We start from the raw sequence: 17,695 nt of genomic DNA, 5'->3' as shown, positions 1-17,695 counted from the left end.
CAGGTGTGATACCCTCTGGTTTTACAAACGCTGTTGCAGTGCTGAGATTGGTAATTCCAGTCATTTGCTCGTGCGTGTAAGCAGTGGAGCCATAGAACCAGGAAAATAAATCTTGTTAGGTGATAAATGACACTTGGATTTGTTCTGCAATGAATCCTTCAGTTATCTATGCAGTTTATATGGGAAGAGAATGAAATAATTATGAAAATAAATGAGGGTTTGTTGTTTTTTTTTTTTTTTCTCTTTGCCTCAATAAACTTACGCCAGGTACCTTGGGGATGGACTTTGCTGCTCTTACAATTGCACCAATGCAGTTTTCCTAGTCTTACTGTGCCTGCTGGGGATCTTGCCATTCCCTTGCACTAATAATGTTTGTAACAACTGAAACCTGTTCAGGGATGTGCTCTGAATCTGAGCTCCTCTCAGTGCATTGGAAGGAGACACTCTAGATCTAGATCAATATAAGACCACATCTGAAAACAGATGTGTTTTAAAGTACACATGCTGTGGTACTGTCTGAAATTCTTAAAATTAAGAATAATAATCTGTATTAGTGTGGTGTTTTCTTCTCTGGTTTGCATAAACTCATCTATTTCATTGCATATAGGAGAAATCCCAAAGTCTTTATCCAACTTTGGAAATCTTCCGCACAAAAGGCACTTGGTGGCACTGTCAATGGAGGTGGCACTTCACATTAAAGGAGTTTGTTGTTTTAATGATCAGTGCAAGTGGGAACAACTGTCTTTAGAACTATACCAGCTAAATGATTTAGATTTTTATTTTTTGTTCTTCACAAGCAGCTGGTGTAGGTTGAAGTGGGTTTGCCCACAGAGGATGTGGCAGGCGTGTGTGTGTGTTTGCAGGCTGGATGTCAGAATCTATGTCATTTGCAGGTTAAAGCAGAATCAGGCAGGGTATTTATACAGAACATGATAACTGCACTTTTTAGTGGACAAAACGAAGTACCTGGATATCTAAGATAGATTGCAGGTCCAAGAATTGCATTATGTATGTCCTTTCAACTTCAAATGTAACTGCACCCTGAATTTCTGATCAGCTGGAGCCTTTCTCTGCGTTAAGAGATGTAGTACTTGTCCTTTTGAATAGGCTTTTCTTGATACAGCACAACTGTTGAAATCCTGTCCACTGAGAGCCAGTGGGAACTTTTCCACCAACTGTCAAAGGGCAGGACATTCCTAAATGTGGGTATTTTTCTGTTGAAGGAATTATACATAGATGGTCATCCATCCAGGCGCTTACATTCTGCTGGCTGTTGGCAGCTTTTTTTTAGTAATTTGTATGAATTTTGAGCACTTCAGTTGAAAAACTTGATCTGAAAAACAGATAATGTATGTGATCATTTGAAAAAACAGATCTGCATGTGTCTCTGGGTGACCAGTGCCTTACCTGGGTCAGTAAAGGAGGGACTTATTCTAGGAGCCCAGGATTGTTCCGTGGGCTGTCTGGGTATTGCAGTTCAGATTATAGATCAGGATAAAATTAAAAACAAAACTGAGGGAAGAAAGCACACTAATAAATTTCCTTTGGCACCCATATAATTTCTAACTTGCTTCTATATTCTGTGCATTTGAGGTAATCATCTTTTTCCAGTAGCATTCCTGGCTTGTGCAGGAGCTGGGTAGGATTGGACCCACAGAAGTCCATGAAGCCATGCAGTCATGCAGTTGAAATGGGACCATGGTCATTTGGAAGAAATGATATGTTTTTAATAATACCATGTATTCAGTGATATTTAAAAAGAAGTGTATCTAGTCACTGCTATAGTAAATGTTGGGCATAAGCTATCTATTAAAGCCATTGAGGAAAGCCCAAGTCTACAGTTAGGAAAACAAAGCAGGATTTCTCCCTTAGAAGTTGTTCCCATGTGTTGCCAATGTGTTTACGATGTTCTTGATTTGGTACCAAAATCCCTTCAGTGCTCCTGACCAGCTGCCCCCCCCGTGTCACACACACAGTATTTGCCTCACCTCGGTGCCCTGGCCACCTCTGCGAGCCTGGGCAGCTCTGCCATTGAGTTCCATGTGCAGCAGCTTCCTCAGCCAGGCTTTGCACTTATTGAAAACAGCCTTTACTTGCTCGTGGAACTGCTCTGTCCCTGGGAAGTATTTTAAGTGATTGGTGTAGCAAATTGTCAGAGCTCTGGAATTAACTACATCCCCGGTACTGCTGTGTCGAGGAGGGAATGAATACTGCTACTATCAAAACAGATGTGAGTTGGCAAACAAATAACTTTTAGGCAGTAAAATAAGTGTGGTTTTATGTGTGTTAGACATATCATAACATATTTGGTATATTATTTCTACATACAACATATGCAGGTCCATTTCATGCTGATTTCTGTTATTGCCAATGTAGCGACTAAAGGGAGAACCTAAGTTTACAAAAAAACTTTTAAAGGCAATTAACCCTAGACCTTATCCTTTGTGTGGAAAACTGGAAATCACATGTGCTATTATTCTGAATTGCATACATCTGAATGCTGCATCTTTCTAATGTTTGAAACAGAACAGAGAAAGCTGTCTGTATGTGGACACAACCCGATATTTTTACTTTTTGTATTCCCATTGGCAGTTCTGATGTTTTCAGTGTAAAAAACTTGCACAAAGAGCAGCAGAAAATAGCCTTTTTCTTACCTGTTACCTTAATGGAGAGTTCCACAGCCAGTGTGGTACAATAGAAGATCTTATGAAATTGGTTTCCATTAGACCATTTCTCTTTAGCAACACTTTTTGTTCTATTTTAGAATCTGGGCAGAGCTGAAAGGCTAAACTTTCACATTTTCAAAGTTTTGTTTTAACAGTTGTCTCTCATGCTTCAGTCTCCCAAGTTTGTTTATACTGTTTACATTTTCCCAGCAAAGTCATCCTTTTTCTGCCCTAGCTCTGTGCAAACACTTTCAATCATTTCTGCAGTATATGCTGTCCTAAAGTGATCTATTTCGAGTTGCTTTTCTTTGGAAACATGCATTTGAAATGCACTTAACTCGTTCTAATGCACCAAAAAAGACTTTCCAGGAGAGAAGCCATGTTCTTGCTTCAAGAAAAGAAATCAGACTCTTGTGGTAAATTTGCATTTGTGTTTGAGGCTGTTATCTTTCCGTATATCCCAGGTATCACACAAGTCTCCTCTGGCAGTTTTGGCCATTTTTAAGTTGTAGCTGACCATTCTAACTGGATTTTTAGAAAATAAAACAATGTTGCATTTCTGGATTTATGTCTGGGTCATACAGGTTACATTTGGAAAAATATCCCCCAAAAACTGGTGATGATTTTGTTTAATGAAGCCCATACCAGTCTGACTTCCCATGTAACACCATGAACAAGGTGCTACATGGAAAGTCAAAGAAATAAGTAATTTTTTTTCACCAACCAAAGAAATAAGTAATTTTTTTTCTTCTGATTTCTGTGTTCAAAGCACCTATACCTACCTCATACACTCTTGTTTACCATCAGCTGTGTTTACATTGAATATCTTATGTTCCTAAAAACTGCATCATCTTTTCACATATTCTCTGATATTCTCAGCTTGAAAACTGCACTGTCTTGAATGTTTGTATGGGCACAAAGCATCACTCTTTGAATTACCATTTAGATTTTCTCCTTTTTTTTTCCTCCCCCATTACAGTGGTAAAATCTTGCCAATCAATTTTCATAAATTTTACGTTATCCCAATACTGGCAATTCTGGTAGAGTTTTAGAGTTTCTTTAAAGTAAAACAAAGGATGTACTGAGAACATTTTTGTTATACCTGAACTAATTTGTTTTAGGATTTAAAAGTATTTTTTCCATATCAATATTTTCAGAAATTAATATAATTTGTCACCAAATGTTGTGCCCTAGAATCCTTCCTAGATAGAAGTTTAAAAATTTACTTTTCAGAAATGAGTAAGACCTTCAGTACATTATATTTCCTTTTTCTGTGGTTGCATCTATGTGTTTATTTAGTACCCTGAATGGAGGGAAAGTATTCTACAGAGCGGGCTTTTATTGATAAAATGGCATGTTTTTGCAATTATTATCCTGAAATATTCTGTATAATGGCAATATCTGCCCTTTAGTTTCAGTTAGTGAAATCCAGCAGGTGTCACTCTGGGGATTAAATAAGAAATATTACGCAAACAGAAATAAGCTTTTTTAGGAGCATTTAGAAGTATTTCTCTTAATACATTTTTCCAGAATAATGTTTTGACCAGGCATGCTTCCTTAAGTCTGAAATTCATTTTTTTAATTATATGATTTAATGGGTGTATTCATCTTTCGGTGTGTCCCCTTGAGCATGAAAAAGGATGGTCTGAACTTGTACCTGCAGGTGATGTGGCTGAAACATAGAGAGCTGTGACTCAGTTCAATATTGCCTTGATGATATTAAAAAAAAAAAGTTTCAATCATCTTCTTTGGGGGCCAAAATTGTTCTTTTTGTTGGTGGACATTGTCTTGCGTGAGTAACGTGTTTTCAGCTGTGATGAAGTCAAAGAGGTGCTTCTGCAAATGACTTACATATTGAGGCAGTCTACATACTGTTTGTGTTTGATTTAGCTGAAATTGGTATGTGAGGTGGCTAATCATCCAAACTCTCACAGTGAACAAGTCTGGAGAAGAGAAACTTTGCCATGTGTCACGGAGTTTAAGTGAAAGTCAATGTTGATTTTTTTGGTGTAGGGAAAAAAAATGACTAATTTATTGCCTAGTGTTTCTTTAGGGATTGATGTACTAATGGTGTATGGTGGAGTTTTATGTGAGTGTGGAGCTCCATATTCAGAGACTTTCATATTGTGTGGAATAGGAATGTGATCGTTAAAAATTCGTGGGTTTCTAGAGGGAATTGTTGGTTATTTCTCAGACCGTGTTAATTCCACCTTAAACAGAAACAAATACCTCAGCAGACATCTTTGGAAGGCAATCCACAAATACAAGTCTCTCTTGAAATGGAAAGAAGCTTTTTTTTACAAATACATGCATACATGAACGTATTTTTATATATGCATATATATTTTTACAGATATATCTTCTATATGTGCATTTTAAAAATAATCTCATTCTAGAACTTGTAACCTCAGCCTACTTTAAACAATCCAGTTTCCTTTCTCTCACTTCTTTCTCCTGTTTAAGCCCCCATCCTGTTCCGTTTTTGATTCTATTCAACTTCCTTTCCTGTGATGACTCTGAGTGAGTCACTTTGCCAGGCATTAAGAATGTGGCTTGACAGTATTTCCAACAGCTTATCCTATGCTGGCTCATGCAGATGAAATTAACCTCTGCCTTATCCTTCCTCTCAAAGAAATGTCTGTCTTCACACGTCCAGTTTCTTGGAAGGGGAAGGTGGGGGTGGGAGCCCTTTCCATAAATGACCCTGGTGAACTTCAGAGCCATCCTCCTTGCGGAGCGTGCGTACTGTGCCATCACCACGGGGAACCTCTTCAGCACTGATTCACTGTGTTCTGGGCAAAAAGCTAGCTCCAACAAGTTCAGGAAAGGCAAAATCGGGCTCTTTCCTGAGCGCTGTTCAAGCACTCTCTGCGTGGCTGCCACTGCACATTCTTCATTCTTTATTAAATGTGTTGTTTATTGCATTAAAATGCGCGGAGGGCCACCAGGGCTGCGCTGGGTTTGTGTGTGGCTGGCAGCAGCTGGGAAAAAAGCACATGCTAAGTAGGCACTTAAACACTGAGCTGAGCTGCTGCCTTTCTTGTGGTTATATGTTCGTGCCAGCCTAGTGTGGGGCTTGCGGGGGAGGGTTTGTTTTTTTTCCTTTGTTTTGGTTTGGTTTTTTTGGTGGTTTTATTTTTTTCCTCTCCAGTTTTAGAAGAAGTGGGTAAAGAGGGATTTTAAAAAAATGGTTTTAATCTGTTAATTGTGTGTCTACATCAGGAAATGAAAGCCTTTCTGCTGAAAGCAAACGGGAAATTATAGTCCTAGAAAAGAAGAACTTTAGAAACCAATATGCAAATAAGAGTAAGAATTCCCATCAAGTTAAACTCTGCTATTGCAGTCTTCTCCTTGTCCTACAGAACCCAAGGATCTCACTCTGCATCGTTTTTCCTAGTGAAAGTGAAAGATTATATCAGTTGTAATTTTCTGTGTGTTATGTCCTGAGTGCAACTAACATTGCCACAGATTACACATTGGTGAAAACAGATCTTTGTTTCATATTTATTTGCTATCACAGTGTAGGTTTTATTTAAAACAGGAGTAATGGTTACAATTGGAAGCTCAAACAGTTCTCTCTGAAGTACAGTCGTATTCATTTGAGTGTACTTTTAGTTTCTCATCCTGGAAATTCTTAATTTCTGACTAAAGGAGGTGATCTTGGTCCATCTTCAACTCTTTAAAGTCTCATTATTGGGTTGATTATGGAAATCACTGCATGGTCCTTTCAGAGCCTTTTGTTCCCCCATCCCTGCCTGTTGCATGTGTTATATCAGCATTTTGAGAGGAAAATCACTCAGATGTTTTTTAACCTTTCAGCATGATCCACTGGGGTAGCTGCTGGGCCTGGGTTTTCTTTTCCTTTTTCTCCCTCACTTATTTCAGAAGAGCTTGCACAAGTAGAGCTCTTTCTCTACAGAAGATCCCTCTTCTGAAAACTGTGCATGCAATCCAGGGGAAGAATTCAGACAATGTAGTTTAACTGGACACTTTTTATTTAGGGCTGCAGGGATAAAATAGTCTGCTGACATGCTAAGCTTTTCCTAGAGTCACATTACAGACCAGTGAAGGACATGGCAGTAATTCAGGGTTTGTTGGAAGGCTGGCAGAATACTTGTGCTGTCTTTGTGGGGGCACTGGGGCACCGGAGCACAGCAGTGGCTGCTGCCACCTCCAGGGTACACAGCACCAGAAGAGCCCTGGTGCAAAGCAGGTTTTAGGGACCAAAAACCTTTCTAAGTCAGCATAGGCAAGGGAAGAGAAGTTTGTATTGTCCACTGAAGACAAACTGGCATGACAGAGTTATGGGTGATAACTCGGCTTCCTCAGGGAATGCATGTGAATGAAACAAAGTGTTCAAAAATAGCTTTATACCACACAGGAATGTGGAAATTTTTAAGCCGGAGGTTTGTTTTGTTTTATTTTTACAATTTCTTTCTCCCTCATGTTTCATAGAATTCTGAGCTTTTATATTTTTAAACATTTACAGATTTTAAGCAGGACATTGTCCAACTCCTCCTTCTTTGAGTACAATTTTAACAGTAAAACAATGAAGCCTGGTAGCAAGGAAGACAAAGTGATGGAAGGAATAACAAATGCACAAAGGAAGAAAAAAGTCTGAACCTTAAAATATTGTTCCCATAGGAAAGTGAACTGAACAAATCAGTAAATGGAATGATGTTGCCTTTAACATGACTTCCTGCAGAGACAAGGCTCAGTCAGGTGTCCTGTGGTCAGTCAGAATTTGATAAAGAGATTCCTTACTGTTGAGAAACCACTACTTGTCTGTGACATGAACTCACAGATTTGAATATGAATATGAAATCAGTTGTCTATTCAGTATTTTAATTAGGTAGCAAAACCAGATGCTGGGTTTCAGTCTGTGGTCTAGTTAAGTTGTCAGTAACTGCAGTGCTGTTAGCTCATCTTTCCTCATACAGAGAGCAGGTGAAATGCCCAGTTGTCACCCTTGGAAGATCTTTATTACCACCTTTCCTCTTCATCTATGGAACTGAAGGATACCTCCTGTTTCTTCCACCACGTATTGTCTAAAAGACTCCACAATCTCTCAGAATTATGATTTTTCCACTATTCGTTCCTGCTGTTCCTGTAATTTTCCCTTGACAGGTAAAAGGATTCTGCTCCCTTCTCAGTTTACAAACCATCCAGGCACTTAGAGCTGAATATTTTTGTTTGTCGCATTCGAGTTCTGCAGCGGTGTGGGGTTGTTGTGCAGACCTCCACATCCAGTGAGCAGCCCAGGGGTGCCAGGATCACCTTCAGGATGGGGCAGGATTTGTGCACGTGCAGCCCCACGCTGCCTTGGTTCCTCCGCTGCCACGCATCCGCTATTAAAAAAAAACTGCTGAATGACAGTAATAGAGAGGAACAATGGGCTATTACAGGATGTTCAGACAGGGCCATTACAGTATATTTTCTTGTGCAATCTTGTTATGAACAAGATTCATATTTACCAGCTTGTTTTATTTGTCAGCGCCCTATTATTAATTGCTGTTGTAAGGCTATGAACTGCTCATATTCCAGCAAAGGTCAATTTAATGAAATGAAGTTTTTTTTCTAATTGCTCTGAGGAAAGATGCTTTTCAATATGTATAATAAATTTATGGATTTTTAAAGTATTGGGTATTTACTTACCATCATTGGTAATGACCAAAAGAAAAAGTAAGGAAGTTTTTTCACCGTCAAACTGCAAATTAGCCTTAACATACTTTGCAAAATAAAATCACAGAATCTTGTGATAGGACTGTTGTATTGGAAAATTTAGGTAGATAATTTAAAAGAAAAATATGTTGCTTTTGAATTCTGAAAAGAAAGCAGCTTATTTGCAGCGGTGCTTTTTGACATATAGGATATTTTCCATGGTTTGCAACACTTAGAATCCAAATGTTCAGTTTTATTTATAAGACAAAGATGAAAAATAGCACCTAGTTGAAGTATCAATTGTGGATTGTTTCTGTGTGCAGTTGAATTAACTTTCTGCCTGAAAGACACCTGCTAATGGGCACAGTTGCAAACATTGGAGATGGTTTCCAGCTAATATGAAATAAGGAGCTCAAGCAAGAGGGGATTCAGACAAATTTGGGAAGCCATGAATTTGGCATAGGAATCCAGGAATTGGTAAAGTAGACTAGAAACCAGTCCACTAGGATTTGGGATGCTGATGAAAACTGCATTTTTTTCGGCATTGTATGAAAATGTTTCAATTTTTTTATCAAGACACGCCACTTTCTTAGATGTGAAAACGGTTGTCTTTGTGTTCCTGGAATAAACACAGCCCAATTTGGAATCCTGGGCTATATTTGCGTAAGAGAGGCTAAGGAATGGAAAACTGAGGGTACTGTAGGTCAGGGCTGAGGTTAGCGGGGCTGAGAGGGGAAGTCTGGCAGCCGAGGATCCCTCGGCGTGGCTGCGGCTGCCTCCTTTGCACGCGAGCTGGACACAGCAGGGATGTTCCTGCAGGGGAACAAGGGACATACCCACAGACACGAGGGGGCAGTGGGTGAGGCTGGGATTAATGCTGCTCCTTGGAAGCTTTTGTAGGCTGTACAGCTTTTGTCCAGTTTGGCAAATGGCTCGTTAGAGGCCAGTCGTTTTCCTCAGCTCTCTGACTCCTTTTGAGTCTTCGATCCTACAAAATCCTTCAAGTCCACACACTTGTGAGACTGTGTGGATGATGCTCAGAGCACAAAGCAAGGTCAAATGTTTGCAAATCCTTTAAATGCTGTTAAAAATGAGGGGGGGGAAAAACTAGGGATGAGCAGGAAATGTTGGAGAGTAAGTATGTGATGATGAAAATTTCTTGTACACTGGGTCCACAGCACCCCTGCTTTTGAAAGGTGAGATACAGAGGGTGCTCAGTGGTTATTTACTAATGTTACTTCTATCTGTTTAAAAAAAAGATAAAAATTAGTGTATCACTTGGTATGGGAAGGGCTGTGTGCACTTCTTAGTGTAAAAATGAAGCAACTAATTAATGCAAATCAACAGTACTTCTGTCTCAACTGCAGCACAGTAAGTAAAGATGTTCCTCCTAAAACAGCACATGATCTTATGTGGATGAATGCAAGCAGTTTTATTCAACTTTAAAAGCTCCAAGAAATACATGTGGATTTCCAGAATCCATTGGTAACTTTTTAAAGCAAGCATTTAAATACTTGGAGCATTGGTTATGACAAAAGCATTACAGGTGATGTTTTTTTACATCAGCTGGGTTTTCCTAGAGGGTGACCTGTTCAAAGGGCACTGGGGTAAATATCATTCCAGTAAGGGGACCACAAAGCAGCTTAAAACGAATTTGTTTTGGGTTTTCAGAGGGGTAACCTGCAAGTGACTGCTGAAAATGCTTGTTTTGATAAGAGGAGAGAAAGGTTGTAAGCAAACTTGGACAGAAAATAAATTAGTTCCAGTCCTAGAGAGAGGGAAGAACTCAGTTTGTCAGAGACAGATAGTTGCTTCCTGACCCTGGGCATTTGGTTAACAACTTCCAGTGTTTGATGATGTCATGGGTCATATGGATTCTGTGTGTTTGGGGCCCTTTTGGCTTAACAGGAAGGGCACCAACTTCTCTAGCAACTTCTCTGTTTGAAGACATTCAGCTGCCCTTCCTGCCCCACTTTGCAGAGCCTGAGCTTTCAAAGACAAACCAGTGCTGCTCCTGGGAATTTGTCAATATCTAGACCTTTTTTCCCAGCTGAAAAGGTAAATACCTCAAGAGATAAAGTAATTATTTTCATTTTGCTTCGTGTCCCTCAGATCCTATTGACTCTTCATCTGCCAGAATCTCTGTGTAGTAACCAAATGTGTCTTCATTCCTTTTCCTATGCATCAAGAGTCCAGGGCTTTTCAAAGCTGTCTGTATCCACAAATGTCTAGATAAAGGATTTCTACTTTTCTGCAACCCTCTGGAAGAACTTACTGTTCTCTCCCCATAAAACCAGGGAGTATGTGTTGTAATAAAACAAAGCATAGAAACAAACCTATGTCAATAACACAAAAGGTGTTTGAGCCAGGAACCTCCTCTCCCAGAAGACCTTTTAACTTACTTTGTCTTGACTGCACAAGAGCGTGGTTTTCAGAACACCGGTTTCTAAGTTGCATCTCTTGCAAAGAAGTGCAAGATACATGAGTGGAAGTTGTGGTTTTGTCATTGTTTTCAGGAATGAAACTGCCTCTAGTTTTGTTGCCAGCACTAAAGAGTAACAAAAAATCAGTTGTTAGGTTGGTTTTTTTTCCCTTCCAAAACGTAGCGAGCGTGTTATTGTTGTTGCTGATGGAAGATCCCTTTTCACAGTCCTCCAGGGATTTTAATTTTTCCCTTGTTTTGTGTGAGGAAGGTAACCTTTGTAGCATCCTGCTTTATTTACCAGCCATATCTGTAAGGTGCAGGAATCCTTCCTGTTCAGCTCTCAACACAGTGCTCAAGACACAAATCCTTGCTCTTCGTTAGAAAACCATTTGGTAAACAACTGAATAGTGCTGTGACTTCTGTCAGGCATTTGTTCTAAATAGCACCAATTAATACTTTTTTCAAAACTAGAAAAGGCTGAAGTGACTTGAATGAAATCAGAGTTCTCTTGAGTCTTTCCCAGAATTCAGGCTGTACCATATTGTGCACTGGTTAGGAAAATGGAAAGTTTTATTACTGATCTCTCTCTAAGTTTACACATCTCTGCAGTTCCTCCTCTTTTGGTGGAGTTGGAATCCAAGTACAAAACTACTATGGAAAAAGGCTGCTCTTGCATTTTTTCTGGCAGACTTGTAACCTGGGAGTATCTAAAACATCATCAGCAAGCCTGTTCTCATGCGAGTCCTGCCCAGATTTCCAACAAATCTGGAACATTATCCAAGGAAGTGTAGAAATCTACACAATCACACAGTTTCAGAGGAGCTTGTGGTTGAGTTTCTTTGATGTGGTGTGGCTTTGTTGGGTGTGTGGTTTTGTTGGTTTTCTTTTTTGCCTTTCGGGTTGAATTTTTTTTCTGGTTGCTATGCGTCCTTTGTCACTTTGTATAAAAGTACTTTTGTATAATTTTAGCTTTTTTTCTTTGTCCCCTTCCCTTCTTTTTTTTTAAATTCAGATTGATAATTTTTCCATTCTCTTAGAAATAAGTGAACAAGTGAAACTTGTGAACAAGTCTGTTAATTTGGAGAGTGATGAGAGTTTTGCAGAATGAACTATAGAACCAGTTCATAATAATTTTCTAATTAGAACAGGATCGCTAATGAAGATTCACTCAAATTAGTGGGTGGATATTATTAAATAAAATGGGCTTTGCTGCTTTGTTTCAGGTAGATTTAGTGCAGAGTTTTACGCTAGTGGTATATCAAATTGTCCCTGTCCACAAATCTTTTCTAGATGTACATATTTCATAGTTTGACATGGTTCACTCCTCAATTCTAATATTGCTCGAGATGTGCAGTGCATGCAGAACTAATTCTGGAGAAGCTCTGCGTTTCTTGCTTTGTTTCAGGTAGATTTAGTGCAGAGTTTTATTCTAGTGGTATATCAAATTGTCCTTCTCCACAAATCTTTTCTAGATGTACATATTTCATAGTTTGACATGGTCCACTCCTCAGTTCTAATATTGCTGGAGATGTGCAGTGCATGCAGAGCTAATTCTGGAGAAGCTGTGTGGAGGCACTGAGCACCCATGAGCAAAGCAGGCTCTTTGCTGGGCAAGGTGAAGCAACTGTCAGTGCTGTGGCTGAATTAATTACTCACCAGTAATTAATTCCATGGCCTGAGCAAGAGCGCTCTGAGACCATGTTATCATTCCAGCACAGTCCTGCCAAGCAGCTGGTGCTGCTCCTTGTTTTTGTTTTCTTCTCAGGGAAGTAGGACTGAGCTCACTGGAAATGTTTGTCATCCTTCACTGATATGAATCAGTAAACATAATCATTCAAAGAAAAACACATTTACCACACATTACCTGTGTGGACAAATAGATGTTTTCCAGTGGTGACTCCTATTTATGGCTCCTGTGTTCTGTAATAGGTAAACTAATAAGATATGTGTGGTTTAAATTTTATTTATTAGGATCCATATTCTCCTTAAATAAAGTTTGATAATCTGATCAGTTTAAATTAATTAGCCTTTTAGGAGGAAAGCCTTTATCTGTATGATGAATGTGAGGAGGGGGAAAGCATTGGTCGGCATAACTTGTGGTTACAGAGTGGTTTAGGGTGCTCTTTTAGAATTTATCATTATTTACTTACAGGTGTTTTGCTGGGGAAAAAAATGTATTTTTCTAGCACCTACATATTGTTGCAGTGGCTCATAAGGAAGTGTTAACAATATTTCTGTATTATGTGAGAGACAGGAAATTATATTCACTTCTGAGGGGGTAAGTCCAGCCCTTGGTAAATTGATATATGTTTTTGCACTGAGACCTGTCGCAGCATCATCTTATCAGCATTAATTAAGCAAATATTAGTAAGCTCAGTTTCAAATAGCTCCTATTAGATAAATTATTGTGCCTCTGTGCACTCTGTTCATAATATGATGGAGCTTGCAAGAACATTAAATATACAAAAGGCTACTTGGCTTTTATGCAGCTTCTTATTTGAGGAGCTGAATTTGTGCATCCATTCCCAGTCTTTGGGCACCAGCCTCAGCACCGTCTCACCCCACCTACTCTAAATTTGTACAAAAATTTTATGTCCCAATGTGCAGATCAGCAACAGTAGAAACAGCATATGGAAACCACATGTCTCCAAAATAAGTCAGGTCAGGGAGAACTTGCTACTAATAATCTGGTCTCAAGTCAAAGATGACTGTATTTGTTGATAAACTTGATTTTGTTTTCCTTTGCTCCTAATTTGTGAGTTGGCTCCTGGCTATTGCACCTAACTAAGTAGTTTAGCTTTTACAAATTTTAAGTGGCTGTTAAGTAACTTTTATAACATAAGGACTAGAAATATTCAGGCTTGAAAGGTTCCAAGGGGTCTGTATATGGTCATACTCTATGTTCATACCATGTCCTGTGCATATTTGTACCTTGCAGCTGTAGCTGGAGAATGTTGTAGAACTGACAAATGTGCCAGGTTTCCAGTGAGCTGAAGAAAATGTGCCAGTTTGTTTCTAGATACTGGGATTGAGCTCTTTTCCCCAGTGTTACCTTCTGCCCCATCCTGAGGATTCTTTTTTTTTTTCCTTAAGTTTTTAAAAGTTTGTCTCCACAACAAATTGCTCTTAAGACCAATTAATGTTGTGGAAACAGATGTTTTTGATTTGTTAGCAGTGACATGTTGTTTTCAGGGATCTGAATATTTCAGGGGTCAGGATATTATATTTTTGCAATGCAATTCATGCTTTTCATTTATTTTAGAATACTTAATATTGTTTCACAGGTGTAATTGAATTGAAGCCTTTATGCTCAGGACATAGAATTTCCCATCCTGAATCAGATATAGACCAGTGAGCTTTAGTATCCTGCTTTTAATTTCTGTATATGCCTTGTGCATGGTGCTTCCTGAAATGGAAAAAAAAGTGTATGACCCCTTAAGAAACTGAATTACTTTTTTTCCATGACTTGTTTACAGAAAAAAAATAATTTCTCCTTAATGATCTTGTGCACTGCTTAGTACTTTGAGACTTACATGTCTTTAATCTAACTACACATTAGCTAACAAAGATAGTATGTAATATTATCCAGACTCGACCAAAAGGAGTTGAATGTAACATCTTCAGTGTTTATGAAAGCTATATACTGCACTATATAAAGAAACACAGTATTTTTATAATTATCAGCCATTAATTGTGTTGACTTCCTTCTCCTCCTAGAATTAGCACAGAAAGGAAGGCACGCTTGTGTTTTGTTTGAAGCCTTGATCGACAACAACTCCCTAACTTTCCTTTTTACTTTACTAAACTTGTGGGTCAAACAGAGTCAGGTTTTGTCAAAGTGACAAAATTATGTCAGAGTGACAGAGCATTTGCTCAGAGTACAACTTCACTTCTCCAGGAATGGTGAGGAGCTGTGCACAAAGACCATTTGAACATCTGGGTTATTGAGGGCAATACTCACCACCTACTCAAATTTTGCTTCTTCCTTCATCCACAAGAAATTGGATTAATAATGTCAGCATCAAGCGTTGTGCATTTTAATAATTTTTGATGTCCTCAATAAGTTAGTTACATTTCAATGGCTGTGTTTTGCCTCATGATAGTGTAAAGGCCACTGAAGCATGGAAAGAATAAATGAAATAAAATCAGAGTTTCTGTAATGGAGAAGGTTATGAGGGAAGAGCCAGGATCACACCCAGGTTTCTTCTGGGCAGGGAGGGCTGGCCAGCCACAAGCCAGTTCAGGGGAGTAACCCTGCAGGAATGCCACGGAGCAGGCAGTTCCCAGTGTGCCTTTAAGCTGTGAGAAGTAGCCCAGGGAGGATGATAACTGCGTGAAGACTCACATTTGTAGATGTCTCTGCAGTTAAATTAAAATACTTTAATTCAAATTAACTGCCAGGTGCACCAAAAAATGAGACAGCTTAGAGAATGTCACAGTTTTAAAGAGTTTGTAGCTCTTTAATTGTTGCATGGGATGTAAATTTGTCTTAAGAGTGTAAAGATTTGCCTTTAGAAATTTTAGAGTTTTATAATTTAGGCAGTTCTGCTTTCTTACTTTTATGAGCTTCAGTGCAAATAGGAAGTAACATGCAACAGTGAGAAGTTATTGAAGCATTTAATCCCTTGGACATAAATGCAGCTAATTCTGAAATCCAGAGCTCAGACACTGGCTGTCTGCAATAATTCCTCATCTGTTCCTCTGGGATGCAGATGCAGCTAGGACAGGGAATGCTGACAAACCTTAGGATGGAGCAGCAAGTACGTCATAACCACTTTTGCCAAGAAACTAATCCAGTCCCACGGTGATCATCTCCACCTATGTCACAGTCCTGCAGGAGAGGGGATGGTGCTGAGACAAATGCATTTGAGCTATTTTATGTTAGAAAACAGCAGGAGATGCATAGGTTTTCAATCAGAGTTTAACATAAACTGGGTGGGGGTTTTGTCTTGTTTTGTTTGAGCTTTGTTTTGAGTTTGAATTTTTTTTTTTTTTGCCTTGAAGCCTAGAACAGATTTTCGTAAAGAAAATTTCAAGTTACACTAGTCAGAGGTCAGTTACAAATGAAAGTGAAGTTAGAAATAGACTTTCCACAGCCTAACTAGTGCAAATTGTGCAAATTATTTTTCCCAACAAATACGTTAGAATTCCACAGTGAACCTTTCAAAGCTCGCTACCTGAATATTTTGAGAAATAACAAGTAATTAAAAGTCATTGTTTGATTTTTATAGAGTTGGAACCTGTTGCTTAAAGTGTAGTATCTTTCATAAACAGAACAGTTTTAAAAGCTAAAGTGGAATTATAAGAAGGCTCCATGAGCACACAGGGCAGGAATGAGTGATGCTCCTAACACAATCCCCACAGTCCTGGCTGTTGGAAGCTGCATTGTCAGGCTGGTGACTGGGACTCAGGATATCCCATTCTGCCTTCACAAAAATCTCTTGGGCCCTCGATTTCCAGCTGAACAGTAACCAAAAGGCCCATGGAAGAGTCCTTGAGCAAAACTTAGACCTCACAGAGCAATGCACTTCATTTATTTATCTATCTACTTATTTATTTATGTATTTTTAGTGCATGTTCTGTTCGGGTTTTTCAGCTCTTCCAGATATGGTGAAAATACTTGAGAGGACCAATTTAATAATTGTTCAAGGGACTGTCTAAATTCACAGCCTGGTCTTAGTGCAGAATAGCATTTCCCCTTGAGTATACAAATCTTTTAGCCGAATATTGTCTCTACCAAGATACATTTCTTTGAGCTCCCTTGGCTGGCAGAGAAGGGTGCTCCTGTATTGCTTTTGTCAGGTCATACCTTCAGAGTTGCTGTTTTTAGGGCTGCTTGGCAAAGCTCATCAGTGTCAATTACAGCCTCAGAAACAAGAGTCTAAGCTCAACAGAGGATCATATGTAAGTAAAAATGATCTTTGATGGGAAAGAATACCACCCTTTCCTCCACCTCCTCTCTGTACTTCAAGATCACTTGACTCTTTTGGTCTCTTCAGCCCTGGGAGGAGCCATTTCCTGCAAAAAAGGGCTGTGTAAACAGGACAAAGTAAGGGCAGCCCCAGTGCTCATCTGTCCTGGGACTGGGACACTGCAGTCGCTGCAAAACTGCTCCAGTTGTGTTCCAGATGCTCACAGCCCTGCTGAGGTGAGCTGTCAGCTCTGTAGTAGGAGCTCACCAAAAATTTTCATCCGTCTCTCCTGGCTTTTGTTGGGTTTTATCTAAAAGGTGTTAGTAGCAACGTGCCCTTTATTTGCACCATGGAGGTGGCCCAGTGTGTGTGACCCCCTTTTCTCAGGACCTTTGTTTCTGACTTGTTTGCTTCTGCTCTGGGCATGTAATGACTCATTCTGTTCAGTGAAACTGAACAGAATGCAAACATGCTGTGTGTGATTTTTTTACTCTTCATCAAATTTTAATATTTTTTTGTTGTTGGTGTGGATTTGGTTAGGAGGGGCTCATTTTTAAAAAAAATGATTATTATTCCTGTTCCTTCAGCTCAGCTGTTTGCAGGGGAAGGGTTTGTAGTATTCCATGTTAGGGGTGGGAGGGGGTGACCCAGCACTCAGGCACCTGCTGCTTCCTGGAATGCCCACCGGCCCTGGGTCAGTCCAGCAGGGTGCAGCAGATCCATCAGGGCCAGGTTTGGCAAGTGTCTCACACACCCTCATGGCATCTCAGAGGAGCTCTGTGGCAGGCAGGGAATCTAGCCTTTGGTCTTGATCTGTCTCCTGGCCCACACTGGCGAGGAGCAGCATTGGCAAGGTGAGTGCAGTTACAACCGAGTGCAACCACGGTGTAAACGGAGGCTGTACTGGAGAGAGATTGCCCCACCTGCAGTTTGGAGAAGGCAAAATGAGAGACAGAGGTTTATTTCTAAAGGTTCTGTGCTCTCTGCAATATTTGTATATGTTGATCGCCTTTTGCTGCTGTAAAAAGTCA

At 39.6% G+C, this 17,695-nt stretch overlaps 1 protein-coding gene across 2 annotated transcripts in view; it reads left to right on the top strand.

Annotated features, from left to right (window-relative positions):
* Window positions 1–17,695, top strand: part of CALCRL (calcitonin receptor like receptor) — a 66,084-nt gene that overhangs the window by 4,772 nt on the left and 43,617 nt on the right. The gene's annotated exons all lie outside the window — the stretch shown is intronic.

This window comes from Passer domesticus, chromosome 10, assembly GCF_036417665.1.
Source record: "Passer domesticus isolate bPasDom1 chromosome 10, bPasDom1.hap1, whole genome shotgun sequence".
Lineage (NCBI taxonomy): Eukaryota > Metazoa > Chordata > Aves > Passeriformes > Passeridae > Passer > Passer domesticus.
The sequence above is the reverse complement of the archived record's forward strand: the minus strand, read 5'-3'. Positions and strand labels throughout refer to the sequence as shown.